General features: G+C 35.6%; 1 protein-coding gene and 1 non-coding gene across 4 annotated transcripts in view; both read right to left on the bottom strand.

Annotated features, from left to right (window-relative positions):
- The window catches only part of LOC124634019, a 111,463-nt gene that overhangs the window by 42,596 nt on the left and 51,779 nt on the right, over positions 1–17,088 (bottom strand). Inside the window, exon 1 of one of the 3 annotated variants that reach the window (XM_047169417.1) lies at positions 4,308–4,646. The exons of 1 other annotated variant lie outside the window; for it this stretch is intronic. The gene's annotated coding sequence lies outside the window, so the exon portion shown is untranslated. Of the gene's footprint in view, positions 1–4,302; positions 4,647–17,088 lie in introns of those variants that run through there. One more of the 3 variants, XM_047169416.1, reaches the window with a different exon arrangement.
- On the bottom strand, positions 16,976–17,059 carry Trnal-cag. Its single transcript has one exon. It is a non-coding gene; the product is annotated as a tRNA-Leu (tRNA).

The raw sequence follows: 17,088 nt of genomic DNA on the forward strand, positions 1-17,088 counted from the left end.
ACATTTTTTGACGATTTATGTTTGGTTTCTTTGTCACGCGGTAAAACGATTGTCAAAACGTAGTTAGGCGAGACATCGAAACGGATATAGTCCGATTTAAGCTCCTTCAACACACACATCGGAACACAGGTGAAACCACGGAAAAACTCTGGTGTATAAATACAATCGATAAGTTCCGATTCAGGTTATTTAAAGACTGGATGTCTGCTGACCTCTTTCAGAACACTTAGCATTCGGAAATATCACGGACTATTATTTTTAGTGCAGCGCAACGGAAAACAAAATCTGTTTGTTCTTCCATTGTCAGCGGAAAGAAAGAAAGTAACGAATAGTTTACCCTTTGTTAGACCTTACGTATCTTGAATATTTGATAGGGTAGTAATATTTTTGTATATTTATGCAACAAAGGAAGGTATTGTTCGGTTGTGGCGCTCTCTGTCCTCATTGAGCAGGTCAAGGGGCCCGATTGGAATCTCTGACTAAATAACGGTCTCCAACTTTGTTGCTTATTTAGCTCAAAATATTTGATGATATTATGCGTTTTTAATAAGCCACGCTGACCTTTTGACATGAAAGTTCGAGTGGTTCAAGGTTCCTTTTGTTTTTTGATAGCCGTCTAAATAAGGGGTCTAGATTAGACTTTTTTTGTGTTGTCGTAGCACATACCTTTGTAAGGAATTTTGCAATCTTTTTTCGGAATTCTAATTAAGAATAGTGTGTGTACTCTGCGGTCTAGTGGCTTTTTTATCAAAACTCGTTTTTCTCAACATACTTTTATGTCTTGTATTTTCTTATACTTACCTGTATTTCTTACTCTATATACATACTGAAAACACAAATATATGAAATTCTTTGTCATTCTAATTGGCAACTAAGGTCGCGGCTATCGACTGGCGGCCAAGTTTTCCTAGTATTTATTGATTTGCGAAATGTTACTTTATTAAGACAATATTCGTGCACTCACACATGTTGTTGACTAAGTACTTTTGCAGATGGAAAAGTTTAATCCTATTCTTGAGAGAAAAATACTTTGGAATTAAAAAATATATATCTGATTTAGTACCCACGTGGCTAGCGAGGCAAATAATCTTAACTGAAAAAAAAAGGATTTAATATTCTTGTAATTATTACCACCCAAAACAAAAATGTGAAAGGCTGCCAAGTTCGATAATATGGAAATCCTTCGCCTATAAAAGAAGTGAGATCTGAATAAGTACCAAGTTCCATACACATACCTCAGTTAAAAATAGTTACTTTTTAATGATGTTACTTGGCAAGTTTTCACACACCTTCTTATAAACCTACTAAACGCAATGAATCAAGTATTTAATTTTCTATTAAAACTTGCCAAGTAACATTATTAAAAAGTAACTATTTTTAACTGAGGTATGTGTATGGAACTTGGTACTTATTCAGATCTCACTTCTTTTATAGGCGAAGGATTTCCATATTATCGAACTTGGCAGCCTTTCACATTTTTGTTTTGGGTGGGATTTCATTTATTTTTGTAAGGTTGTTTATTTTTTTTTTCTTATGATTAAGTTAGTTAAGGAAATGTCTCATTTATACTATCTTTCAGATTTTTGAATATGCACTATGCTTCTTACAAAGAAATGAACTAGATTAACTAAATGGACTAGATTTACCAACTGACTGACATGACATGTTATCATGTATTATGTTCGTGGATCAAAGTTACACATTCGTTATTTTCGAAAGTGACTCACACTTGGCCGTTTTCAGATTTTTACTTTGACTAAATACAAACCTTTGTAACGAATTTCAGATCGGTATGACCATTCGAAGATATATTATATAAATATAGATAAATTTAGTTCGTTTTAGTTCCTTAGGGGTATAAATTTACACTGGGTATTTTACACCTTCATTATTTTGAAACCGACTCACACTTGGCCATTTTCAGATTTTTTCCTTTACCTTGACATAAAGACCTACCTCCATGCCAAATTTCAAGTCAATACGACCATTGGAAGTGGTCTAGGTTTTTGATGAGTGAGTCAGTGAATCAGTGAGTCAGTCAGTGAGTGTATAGTAAAAATAGCGATTTTCTGACGTCAATATCTCAAGACCTACAATAGGTATATTAATGAAATTTTGTATTTTAGATAAGTGAGGGGGTCCCAACAGATACTAGAAATTTGAAATGTGTAAATAAAATAGATTTTGAGTTATAGGGGGGTCGAATTTGGCCCGAAATGGTTCGTGTAATATAACCCACGGCCGGTGTGTCGCTTTTTTTGCTCGAACTTGGCGGACACACTGCCGTGTGTCTAGATTGATATTAAAGCAAGTAGCACCTATTATTCAACATGCCACCCACAAAGGTGGTCCAATAGCCTCCTAAACTATCGACAAGAAAGAAGTCTTTGTAAATATTTTACGACAACTTTATTTTTTCTTAAACAAGTAGGCTCTAAAAAAGAAGTTTCCTTATCGACTCCGTTGACATTTAATCTGTGGATTGTACTATGTTAATGAAACCATCATGGCCGCCAAGCGGTTGTCAGCGTGCTTTTGTTTCCCAGTTTATTCGCGGTAATGCTACAGGAATAGACCCTGGCTGTAAACTCGGAAAATATATCGTCAAGATATGTGGATGTGTGAAGCACCCAATTACAGGTGTGACAAATATATTGTGAATTTATTTCAAATGCTGAAGTAAGGAAATATTTACTGTGGAATATTTTAATTTTCATACGATATTTAATGTCGATTTTATGATAATAATAGCTGAATGAATACATTACAGTACAGAGAAATATTTATTGTAAAACTAGCTTGTGCCAGCACTTCCCGCAACGAGATAAAAAGTAACCTGTATAATATTCTGATATATAAGCTACATTGTTGCTGAATTTCAGCTAAATCTGTTCATCAGTTTGTACATGAAGAATCAACAATTATACACACTCATAAACATTGAGGTATATGGTTAGATTCAGTTTAGCACATTTTTTTATAAGCAATTCGCAAAATAGTCGTTTCTAAACTATTATTGCTGAGTAGGTATTAGTAAATCACCGGAACTCATAGTCAGACTAGAAAACAATATATTTGAGAAAATTCTGCATATATGTTTGGTCTCCTATGTCCAGCAGTGGACATTGACGTCACATGAAGGTTTGTTCTCAATTATGCAGACATGGCTAAGCGGATTTGGGTAACGTTTGGGCCGCAGTGTCTAATCTGGATTAAGAAATAATACTGACACACCTCAATTTAGACACAGCCTATACTTTTGAGGTAAACGCAGACAAAGGAGAGCGGATATTTCCGGACTAGTGGATTTCAATAACCTATCCTTCTATAGTTTTGCCCACTAAAGATATAATTTTGACATAAACCCGTAAAAGTAGGTAAGATTAAATTCTTCTCCGTAGTACACAAATTAACATATAAATTGGTTTTTAATATCCTTAGTAGACCTAGGTTAAGAAACGATTCTTCTATTAATACAACTATTTTTATTTATAGGAACTGAGCAATATTAATATAGAAGTGTTAATTAATTCTGTTTATTTTATGTGCTCTTTAAACTAATCAGTTCTAGAAATCTATGATTCCTGTTATGGTTAAAGGTGGGTGTATGCTCTTTGGCATTTGACTGCTGAAATTTGACATATGACTAATGACTTATAAGTTTAAGTTTAAATAAAGTACTTATAATTTGTGTGCCCTTTATTAATCATGGAATACATTTATCATTCCACCCTTATCCCATTTAATTTTGGGTCAGTAAGGTACACATTCCGTACTGCCATACCTACATCTCTATGAAACCATCATTAGCATTTTACCTTCTATTTTTGAAAATAACATATACAAAGAAAATCCTAAATACCTCTGTTTTTATTAAAAACTTTTAAACGAAAAAAAAGCCTTGAAACAAGAAGTTTTCATCCAATTAATCTTGATTAAGATTGTTAATAGCCAGTCATTAAAATACAGGCATAAAACGGTTCGAATGAGTGTATCTAATTGATTCTTTTTATTTTATTTGACATTTAAAGTTGTTTCATGTTTTGATTGTAAAACATTCTTAATTCGTGTCTTCATAAATAACACGCGATGAACATGTTAGTAGTAAATGTGACATTGAACGGCCCAATTAAAATAATCGATATATTCGATACAACACTTTAATAGTTATTTGATTTGTTTCTTGGCTGTTTGGGTACTTTTCTTTGCTTCGCTAAAAGTTATAATCAAAGACAAACCAAATTCTTCTTTTGAATTTTTAAGCTCCGTAGCGGACTTTCTTATTCACCTCGCATAATTTACCTTACCATACACGAAAAACACTTATTTACTAAAACTTAACTACACACTAAGCAACACCAACTATGCACTAGTATGAACACTTATTTTTAACACTTATTATTTTCAATAACTGTCAACAAACTATCATACAAGTCTGCGCGCCGCGATTTTCTGTCCACATCGCGGTCCGCGCGTAAAATCAAATTTAGAACACAATACGTCACTGACAATTTTTGTTTTTTTTTTGTTCAACAAGAAGTGTTTATTTCATTTTTAATGTTCGGACTCTATCGTGTTTTCTTTTTTTATGTGATACGCGATGGTGCTCACGGTTCGCGGTCGTTATGCCGACTGAGGATTTTGCCGCCCGCCCGACGAATATTTTACTCCTTGGTCACTAGCGCATTATCGATGATTTCAATCTTGATAACGGAACAATGGGGTCAGGGTTCGACTTGAACCGGTGATGACGCGAAACTGTGATTTAAACTTGATGGCGAAACTTAACTTTTTTTGCAGAAAGAAGAAACTATTTTTCTTTTTAAAGGTATTGTCTGTACCTCTACTAAGACGTCTATTTTCTGTACAACTAAAAGAAAATGTTGTCACGAAATTACTCAAATACGTGCCCCCATCAAAGGAAAATTTATTTAGAAAAAGTTAAGGCACGTGTTTGAAAGTTGTATTCATAAAAACACCCAGCGTTTTATCAAATAAATGGCTTTGGCAAAACGTAGTGCAATTACAAAACGTGAGCAATTAAAATTAAAAGGTGTATTTAAATAGTTTGTATAAGTTATTTCTGTAAATATGCATGCTTTTAATCATAAGTGCTCGTAACATTAACTGTGTAAGCCGCATTTATTACTTGGCAACGTAATGAAGATGTACTGGCCATTAAATTATTTTATGATAGTCTTGGACAAAGAAGAACAGACAATCTACTAATAGACACACAACGATTGTGTCCGTACAAACAAATAGATGATGCATGACGGTAGTTCGTTGGTTGCCCATGCAAGTAGGCAAGTTGAAGAGTCGATTCCCAGGTGAAACAAGAAATTGATACAAAGCTGTATAAAACTGCATCACTACTTTATGTCCTACTTATGGTAGCAACGTAAAGGCTTCTGTTTATCCGGATACGCGGAGTAGTTCTCACGGGATGTGGGTGAAACCGCTGGGGAAGATAGTGTCTGACAAATATGACAAACGAGTAGTCTTTCGTCTGTCATAAATAAGTTTGTTGATAGAACTCAACCTCCTTGCACCGATTCTAAAGCACCAAACTTCTGATTAATAGATCACCGATGAAATAAAGCGCTTCAAGCGATATAAAGCGCTTTGCTCAAGCGTAAGAAATGATGTTTACATCACGAAGGAGTGGTTTCCGAGGATACCATAAACCATTGTCACCCGAGTTTGTCGTCTGTCCTACATGCAGTCGCTATAAATTATTATCTTGAATTACGGGAGTTGCAGAATCTTTTGTTGTGTAGATTTATTACTGAAAAGAGGTTTTATTTTACGTTAGATGGAACTTTTGAGTGATTATTTGAGTAACTATGTTTATATTGAAAATAAACGGCTAACAAGAGTTGTGAATACCTATGTATTTTTTCATTATCTGCCTATTCTGTTCCCAACTATGTTGGGGTCTTTTCAGCGTCACCAGACTCAGCCGAGTATTGCTGTTTTACATGTACTGGCTGCCTATCTGACGTCCACAACCCAGTTACCTGGGCATGCTGGTCGTCAGACTTTCCAGCTTCTGACTACCCGAAGCAACTTTAAAAATCCTCAGGTGTAAAAGCTTAATGATCTTTTAAATCTCTCATTCAATATTATCTCACGGTTGTCACTGTCTATGACGTCACGCATACGTGAATAGACGTACAAAGAGGAAGGTGACGAGTTTCGTTCGTTTCAGGCCATTATCGAGGTCGTAACCTTGAGAGCTCGCCATGTCCTTCACGTGTGACATACATCTTCACGGGGCTGGACGCCTGGTAGTTGTGTTTACTTACTTGTTTAATTTTAGGGTTTGGTAATAGAGGGTAAATTGTACGTGATAATTGGGACAATTTAAAGCTGTTATAGGTGTGTGTAATTATGTAAAAAATATTTAGTTTGAAATGTTTTAAGGTAAGTGCCTAAAAACAGGGTATTTACATACTTTTAATATGTATAGAACAAGTTATAGTTGAAATGGACGAATTATAGATAAACTATTCCAGGTCACACGTAGAAAAATAAGGAACCAATAAAAACAGTTGATGAAATAATAAAAAGTTGGCAGCTGTCTATTTTCAAGGGAAAACTATTTTTTGTACTGACTGATAGATTTGTCAACTGCACCATACAACAACCGGCAGACCATAGAGGTACAATAAATAAAACTTAAGCCATCCAACACATTCAATTTTAGAACACGTTAATCTTTCTAAATACCCATTGACATAGGTATTTTAGTATACTTCCTTGTTCCTACTATCGCCAGGTGAACAAAATAATAGCAGGCTATAATTTTGGCACGCGCGTCGACATGTGGGTGCGCCTTATAAATCATTTAGCTAACTGATATACTTGAGGCAACCGAGTGAAACGGACAAACAATATGAAAGATAGTTCCGACAATTTAATTGAAAATATACTGAAAATACGAATCATAGATATCAAATAAAATATTCTTATTATGTACTTATTTCACAAGTTAACGAGTTACCAACTAGATTAGTTGTAAGCACTCAAATGGCAGATCTCTCGTCAAATCTTTAGAGAGAATTTTAGGCATTATAAGTGGTTGTAGGAATGTCCAAAAATAGTTCTTTATCGTTTTTCACGCGTAGTTTTAACATATCTCTAACATCATTTTCAGAATTTCGAAATACTTAAGGCTGAATTTATTCATCACTTAAAATAGACTCGAAATGTGTATCACGTTCCAGAGGTACTTAAAAAACATTTTCACTTAATAAAAAACATGTTACAATATTAATATTTATTCAACGCTACATTATATGCGTATGAAAATTCAGGCGTTTGTATAATATAGCTATTAATTTGGCTAGACATTCGTCTGGAGATCAAACGATATACGATTGTTATTCTGACCCCGTTTTCTCGAAGGTGTAAAGTCTGTGTTTTTATAGGTTTGTAATTAACCCTGTTTCTATGGCACACTTTGTTGACTTGGCGTCCCGTGGTGGTCTACTTAGAAGGTTTCGGTTCGAAGGACAAAGATGGAATTTTCCTTTTTTCTATGTGCTCCCCCAACCAGGGACCCCATTATTTTGCTGGAGCATTTGTTACATGCTACATGACCATCTATGTAAGTATTATCAAAGATTCGCCAAAGCAAACAGACAGGCATGCGTTGCTAGGGAGATTGTTGCACTACTTATTCTGCCCGGCAATAACACGTAAAAAGTGGTGAAGGGTGGGCATTTTTCATTCAAAAAGTGACCATGTATTATAAGAATCAAAACTAAAATGTACATAGACAAAAATAGTAAAACATGCAAAAAGCATGAGCCACCCTTTAAATAAACAGTTTAGCGATAGATCATTTTACCAAACCTAACTTGTCGTCGATCTATCTTCGAAAACCGATGTTTTTTGCATACAATATAACCCAAATTGTATCCAAAAGCGATCGCAACTTATACCTAGTATCGTCAGATAAATATCTTAGGATACTACTTGAGATAGTATTATGACAAACCCCACAGAGCTGAGGAAGCCAGATAAAAACTTATCCCCAATAATATGTGTGAACAAGGGCCCTAGAAATCTATAGCCTTTCACCCTGAAGTAAAAATGTACATAAACAAATTGTTTACAATCCGTCTATGTGTAAAAAGCACGCACCAAGGTTTGTCGACGATTTTTCATTAAATTTTCTCTCTGTGATAAATAATATGTGAACTTAGGTAACCTTACCTTGTAACTGTCGCTTCAAGGTAAAAATATTAGGGCTGTTCGAGTCAATATTAAACGAGACAGTTGTAAACTGCGATGAGTATTATTTGTTAGTTTTGAGGAAACGGAATGCACCTTTTAATTTACTTATTACTTACAGGTTAGTTTGGCTGCAGGTTCAAAGTAGGTGCACCTACTCTACTAGTAGCAATTGAAATTCCAATATTGTGTGTAGATAACTGCTCAACTCATAACAAAGTGTACCGTGAAAATAGGTAATAGACTTTTAGATCAGAATACGTAATGAATGATATACCTGCTTGCAATAAAATTAAAGAGTTTCGTTTTCAGCATAACATTCAATAAAAAAATTACAACAGTCAACTAGTTTTATAACCATTCCTATATATGATTTTATATAACGTTGTGACTTTCTTTCTTCTGGTTTCTATATAAATAATAATAGAAGAAGTACTGGCTGTAAACGACCGTCAGTCAGAATAAAGCGGTAAGCATGTTGACGTAGATTTATAGTCCTGCCAACACTACGAAGAAGTGAGGTCCTTTATTTTGGAGTAGATATTTGGTCCTTTTATACGGAGGCAGGAAATATTTAATTAAGTCTTTAATAAAAACAAACTCCTAGTGGCGTAGTAACTACTAGGCCTCGACGTTCCAGTATATGTCTATCAAGTTCGAGTGTCCGGGTTCCATTCCAGGTTAGGCAAGTGTCTAGTTATGTTCATTCCTTCTCTATATAAGAAGAACCAAGTACCCTGCAGTTGGACAGTAAAGGATGGCAAGGATGATGGTGACGCATGTAAATCTAAAATGTTCTAATTATGTACTAAACACATTCCCCGTAAACTAGTGAGCAAGCAGAGGGACATCATACTTTCCAGGATACATGATAAAGCCCTACGTATTAACCCAGCCGACGTAATCAGCAACGTCACCGCTATTCAGCTGATATGCGGAAGGGACCTAACCTTCCCCAACCGGGACATTTTCTCATCTCGCGCGGGACATTTTTCCACATTACGAGGTACCTTCGTACGATAAACGGCGTACTGGGAAAAATGCCCTAAAGTGTTTTTGCGGCTGCTTAATTTTGTTATACATAGGCGAAGGTATGTATTACTAGCGGTTTCCCTCGGTTTCACCCGCGTCGCGAGAGAACTACTATCCCGTGATTCTGATACAAATACGCTGTAAATTAGTGCCAAGTTTCATCACAAGCCATCAGTAGTTTTGAAAGATGAAGAAAAAGAAAGAAGAGCATAAATAAGAAGAGTACAAACTTACGCGTTTATAATATTCGGTAGTAGAATTTCCTCTTGACTAAAATGGTTATTGGTCATTATTCATATCGAGCCTTTGAAATGAGCTGTGCCTGTGTACTGTGTGTTATATTTTTCTTCTTGTCTGTATTCTGTGTGTGTCGGTGTACATGAACTATTAAATAAATAAATAAATTATCCTGTAGATAAAATAACATTTGCCATTTGATACAACATTTGATCAATAAGCCAATCTTTCTGAAGAGCAATATAAAATGTAATTAATGAATAATTTACGCATTGCGAAAACAATTCGCTAACCTTGAGTTTAGGGCTTTTCATTTGTATTCATAAGTTTGTAATTTATTCAAAAATCTCTGTAGTAATGATCGTTGTTTTGAAATGAAGTGACAACTGCTAATGGCTTTGTGAATAATTGTTTTTTAGGGTCCCGTGCCCGAAGAGAAAAACAGGATCTTATTATTGAGACTTCGATGTCCGACATTCAACAGACTGTATTTTACGAACCGTGAAAGTTGGACAGTTGAAATGTTCACATATGATGTACTTCTCTTGCCGCTATAACAATAAATACTGAATTATATGTTCTAAAATAAATAAATAATAAAAAATCCAGAAAAATATAATAAATTAAATATTTTAGTGAGTTGATACGGTATAGAGATATCTATATTTTCGTGCGCGAATCTGTATCGTACTTGGCCGTTTTTATTTCATTGATTGTTTTACTTAAAGTTTAAGTACTGTACATTTTACTATCATTAACAGCAATAGTGACTACTTAAGTACAGAAACTTGTTTGTAAGAGACATGTTTACTGGTTTATCTCATCAGCTATTTTGAAAATAAATAGGCATTCATTAATATGTTGATTGTATTCATCAAGTTTTAGTATGAAAAATTGTTTTTTGTGATATTAATTTTCTATTTCATAAGTTTGTAAAAGTAAAAGAACTTTGATGAAAGAAATTGTATTAATTTAAATAAGAACATTATATAGTTATCGGCACGGATAATGAGCACTCGGCGGAAGAGTGGGGATCGCTTTGCGCACTGTAAACTTATGGCAATAAACCAATAAATCACTTCTGCGCAGGTGAAGGTCAGGGCTCAATATCCTTGCCGATGATTATTTTAGTATAAATCCTTATTAATATAACTAATGCAAAAGTATCTTAGCAATGCTGTCGCGTTTCACGCGAATACTACTGAACGTATTTAGGTCTCAGTCTAGAGCCTGAGAATGGACATAAAAGGTATTTTTAGTGGTTCTCTCGGGGCTGAAACCATTTGGAACAGCTAGGATCGTGTATATTTGCCACAATATTACGATTTCTCTTATATACCCCAAAATTATTAGACATACGTTGATCTTATCCGCCATTTGCAAATTAAATCTGTTAGTTGACACATCTGTCTCTACCTCTAAATATCAGTAAATTCATTCTCGTGGGCGATGTGGAACAAAGGACCACATCTCAGTATATAAGTAAGCTTTACTTAACTTCTCTACGCACAATGACAACTATTAAATCCAAGACTTAATTGCTTTAGAGCGTGTTTTAGAGTATTTAATGAAACCTACGCAACAGAGGTGCATTAACGACGAAGGATTTAAATCTTGAAACAAAAAGCATGATTAATGTTATAGTTTTTTGACATGAGAATATTGTATTTTGACTGTTGATATACGAAATAATAATATTACATAGTGATCTGATTATCTTTTTATTTTATTGCGACCATTTTAAAACATACACAAGCACTTTTTAAACTTATATTAACTTTATGGTTTTTCATTATGTATTTGTGAAAAGGCTTTTCTTCTACGGACCTAAAGTTGTTTGATCCTATTTCCCATATAAAGGGGTTTAGAAGCAATCCCTTGCTTCCATGAGAAAGGAGTATTGTATGTGTACCCCGCCCTTTTGTAAGGTACAAAAATAGGTCTGTATACCTAGTGTTTGTTTTTCCTCTCTTTTGATCCTTTGTGAGAAAGGACCAACTTCTACTAAACAAACTCAGTTTATTCTCGTGCCAATGTGTTTTTTTTTTAGTAAGAAAACATTTTTCTAAAACCTTAACAACTGCTTAGCAAACGAATTTATATCTGCTAGATTTAATAGTCAGCTTTACCAATGGAATTGCAATTAGTAGAAAATTCGAGAAATCCAATGCATGTAGAAAGTCTTATCTCAATAAAGCTTTTACTGGAGTTATGGCCGAAGATATATTAATGCCTATTGAATAATGATAATATGATAATAATCTTGAGGTGTGGGTTGATATACCAGCTGACATTTTGTGACATTACGTGACGAATGCTCAGGGGTGAGGAGTAAGGGGGGGGGGGGGGGAGTTACATACGCTTATCTCCCACGTAATGTGTTGTCAGCGGTCTATTGATGCTGAGTAATTGCGAATCCTAAAGTCTAGCGTTTTCTTCTTAGTGAGCAATTGAAGAAGAATTTATTTTTGTGAAAACTGACTCGTAATGATAAAATTTGCAAAAACAATGGTGCAATAAACAAATGATGATATCTACTAATAGAACCATTATCAACATCTACCTGAAAAACTTAAAGCAACTTCCGCGATACTTAAAAATCACATTCAATTTTTATGATCACCCCAATAAAAAGCATCCGTGTTCCCATCGATGCAGATTCGACTTTATGCATAAAATGTTATGATTGTTTTTAAAATGTGTTCAGAAGAGGTCTTTATGTACGAGAGAGCTAGTACAATAGTTTGTTGGCACTCTATTCGAGCAGAGAGGCGCCTGGAACATCTTACACCTTGGCGCCAGTGTGGGCCGCAACCATGGAGAACAAAACGACGATTGCAGATGTCATAATGGAAAATCTCCTTAAAAAAGATACACGCTAAAATACGGGTGTTCTTGGGACGAAGGACATTGAACGCCTTCTTTGGAGCACGCCCATTTTTTGTAACACCAAAAAATCGCGGTCAAATGTCGAAGAATCTGAAAGCTTAGTTAGTGATGCCCAACGTACGTATTTGATCTACAAGAAGGCGCCTGACCTGCCTGCCATAGGGCATCTCCGCTCATCATTCCTTACTCTATGGTCACGACACAAAAGGTCGTATGCAGATGTTACCTTGAAGGGTATTGTGCGCAAATGAGTGTCATTTGCGTTCAGCTCAATACGTCGTTTACGCTCTTTTGTTTATGAGGTCAATCTACAAGAAAGTCATTTTCGTTTGCTTTCGGTTAATTACGCAATGGTTGAATGGTTATTATGTAATTCGTAAATCTGAAAAATGATAGAACTGAAAAATATAGCTGAATTATTTGTGTATGTTTTATTTTCTTCTATAAAATTTATTACAATCGAAAATCGAAAGCAGCCATAACCAGGGTCAGATGCTGTTTCTGTTATTCATCTTAATTAGTTTAAACCAATCTCCGAACTCTTATTTCAACGCGAACCAACAAACATTCGAATTGAAATCACCAGTTCCCAATTCCAATACAAAATCCCACTTAATTTCTAATTTCTATTCGGATCGTCAACAGATACGTTTGGACGTGTTCACAGCTTGCACATTTTGCATGATTTAACGTTAATGCAAATGATAGTGAGCCAATTTTCTAGTCCAGTTAAATGCAGGCTGCGCTTTGTAATAGTTTTAGTTAGATAATCGATCGAATTATTTGAAAGTTATTGGGTGTCTGGGTGCTTAATTAAGGGGAATTTGATTAGGGGAGATAATTATAGTGTTATTGTTAGAGGGGTTGCTGTTGGAAAGCAATTTTTGGAGTATATAAAATTATAGTAATGTGGGCATCACCTAAACATAGGCAAACACATAGGAAGTGGTGAAGGGTGGGCGTCTTGGGGGCTGTCTTTTGTAAATTTTTTTTTGACGTTCGAAAGTGCTGTTTTGCAGCCAAGTTTGGATAAATGAGTTTTGATTTGATTTGCATTACAAAAAAACGAAACAGGGGCATGCAATGCATTGCCTAGTTAAGAATTTAAATGTATAGTTTTCACTGAAAGAGCACACATATGCACTCTAAAATATTTTTTTCCTTAAAAACAATCCTCAACTCGTATTGAAATACTTAATAACTGCACTGTGCATATCTATATTATTATACTATCTAAAACCTTTGAAATAATGGTATGAAGTTACTACTGCCATCTTTAGGATGTTACAGCACTTAGCACATAGTACAGAAATGGATAAACTGTGAGAGCAGTTGGCGGTAAGTTTCAGTTTCAGTGGCGCCATCTATAGAAAAACCGAGACAACTGACCGAAACCGAACTGAAAACGACCCTGAAGCACAGAGCTTTCTATTTTCAAGGTTTTAGACCACTTGTTGCTTGTATTAGTGCCGGAATCCACCGATAGACGGCGGGGTTGCTGTAAACTCTTGTGGCCTTACTACAAACACTTTAGCAACTGTTTTACACTTGTCTAAAAAAAATGTGGCTCCAAAATGAACCATATGTCAACGTCATAATTTGACATTTTTTTAGACAAGTCTTAAACTGACGTTAAAAAGTTTTTGTGGTAAGACGGTAAGTGTTTGTTTCATATTTTCATACGTATATTATATGCACCCGCGGTAAATAATTATATCATCATTAGTAAGTGATTTAATATGATATATCTATGCATATTTTTTGAATATATTGAAAATCTTAGGGAAGACTAGGATATTTGACACACTGTGAAACGGTTTTAGGTTGAACGCATGGTCGCGTGTTCGAATCTCGCAATGAAAGTTTTTAGAGCTCATTATTTGCTTTTATTGCTGTGAAGAAAGGGTAGGTCTCCTGCATTTAAATATTTCAAGAACAAGTACTTTCGTCCTTGAACTATGAGGTCACAATATCTAAGGTCAACGCCCCCAGTTACAACATTATAACCGTATCATGAAATTAAGGATAATAAATAACATTAACAATTTAGTGAACAAACATACCCTTTTTTTTTTTTTTTTTTAACGACGTAAAAAATCATCAAATGACCCCTCCCGCTGTGGGTTAGCAGCTGTGAGGGAGTGTCAGACTCTTACTGACTAAAAGCCGTCGTGTTCCGTCGTAGGCCTTCTTATGTGCTAGGGCCGCGGTACCTCTTTCGAACAACCCGCGGCCCCGGCAGGCCTTGGCCCTGCTGGGCCCCGCTGGGGTTGCTGACATCTCTTTGAGGAGCGCGTGGAACAACGCGCGCCGCCGACACGGGTCTGTTGTCTACAAACAGACATGAGCGATGAGCCACCCGAACTCACCGCCCACAGACCCACGCCTACGGTGGCCGGGAGTCGTCTCGCGACACCCGGCGCCCGTGGTGTCTACCTGCTCCAGCGCGGCGGCCGGGATGAGAGGTGCGAACTCTCTGACGTTCCGCCGCCTCCTTCTCGAGCATGACTGCTTCGCAGAAGGAGGCGACGGCATCCCATTCCCTCTCGCCCCGGACCATGGCTTGAACCAGGGCCGGACGCGAGAGGTCGCCGCCGCCTAAAGCCTCGACGAGGACCCGGCGGTGCCCTTCCCACGCAGGGCACTCCTGGACTGTGTGGTCCACCGTGTCCTCGGGGCTATCCGCACAGTGGTGACACCCGGGCGCCTCCTCACGACCGATTCGATGCAGATACCTCCCGAAACAACCGTGTCCGGTGAGGACCTGCGTCATGCGGTACGTGAGGGCGCCGTGACTCCTCCCGAGAACAAACATACCCTCACATAACGTTTATGATTACTTAACATCTCAACTCGCGTGTCAAACGAGGGTAGTCACGAAACACCACGATATTTGAAATTGAAACACGTTCAAATAAAATAACGGTTTTAGTGTTCCATAGTTTTAAAGTGACGTTTGTTCTTGATTCTGACAAAGTTATGGTAATTTGAATTAAATCGCGAATTAATGTTAATTTGTTGCATGTTTAATGGTGCATTGTACCACCTAGCACATTCTTCAAATATTTGTTATTGGGTTTTTAAAATTTCAGAATTTTGCTGTTAATTGAAGTTATTCATTAGCGCTATAATTTGCATATAATCACACAGAAAGAGATAAAGAAGTTGGTCATTAAGTACTGTTTAATGTAAAGAACATAGTTAGTGTAGATTTTATGTTGCTTAGTGATAAAAAGAAGGCCTTAAAACTGGAAGTCTGATTGATTGATTTTCATTAAGACTTGAGGACTCTTCATAGTAATATCGTGGAAAATTCATTCTAAAATTGTGATAGTGTCACCAATAGCTCATACGCTATAAAAGATAAGACACTAGTTTTAGTATAGGTAAATAGATATTTATTATGGCACAAATGATAAGATTGATAAACTGCTCTCAAACTATTATGTTGTATTTGATTGAACTATATTAAACGTACAAAATCTACATTATTTTCATTTTCAAAATAAAATAACTATTTCGAATGATCGTATCAATTAATATTTTAAAAGTTTTTAAACAAAATTATTCCTTTTGCTTTAGCTCTCAAAATAAGTATTCATTTTAGTATCATTGTTACAGCTACATCTGTATCAAGGACCATCTTTTTTTGGTAGTAGGTTTAAAGGCGTAGTGAATAGGTAAAAAAAATAATATTTGACATTGCAAGTGCATTACCTACTGCAGTATTTTTACTATATCAATGAACTTTTGTCCCTTATAACAATTAGGTTAATTATCACTATCAGTGTAGCGACAACTATTTGTTTCCTGTCTTAGGTACGTATTGCGGTTGTGTGTGTTAGGTATAAAAGCATGGTTTGTTTGGGGAGAAATGGCTTATATGGCATCGTCAAAGAAATTGCTTGTTTTTGTTAAGTTTAATTATGTTTGCTCGTGTTAAATAAATTATTTAATTACGTAGTACCATTGTAATAAATATAAATACACTGTTCGAGTTTTATTTCAACAGAGTAGATATATCGGGTGTGTCGTACACAATCACATTAAACGTAATGCGTTAATATACTGGTTAATACATATATGTCGATTAACAGAAAGAAAAAAGAAAAATACGTTAAAATAAAATATGAATTTTTCTAACAAAGTAAATAGAACAAAAACGTGCAAAAATTAGAACACCATATAAAAGTCAGTCGTTACAAACAACTGAAATTCTCCCTTGAAAGGTGACAGTTTTCAACTGATCAAAACATTCGATACTCCTAACTTTATCTCTGCTTTACACATGATGTTGTAAATTATAAAAACGAATAATGACTCCTGTGGTTAAACCACTGAATGGATTAGGTGATTTTTTTTACAATTTGCCATAGAATATCATAAATTATATGCGATAGGATTTAATGTGATTGTGAACGTCACACCCTGTATGACACTAAACTTTGTTTTTTTTTGTATAAGAATAAAATAAAATAATAAAAATGAATTATTTATACATTATTTAAAAATAATTTCCTTATTATATCAACATCTCTATTTAATCAGTCTCCAGTTTATAATGGTAAAAAGATTATGTCAGAAGTGGGATTCGAACCCACGCCCACAGAAGTGGACTGCGACCTGAACGCAGCGCCTTAGACCGCTCGGCCATCCTGACGTATTGATAGTGCTCGAAATATCAGTTTG

This window comes from Helicoverpa zea, chromosome 10, assembly GCF_022581195.2.
Source record: "Helicoverpa zea isolate HzStark_Cry1AcR chromosome 10, ilHelZeax1.1, whole genome shotgun sequence".
In the NCBI taxonomy this organism is placed as follows: Eukaryota; Metazoa; Arthropoda; class Insecta; order Lepidoptera; family Noctuidae; genus Helicoverpa; species Helicoverpa zea.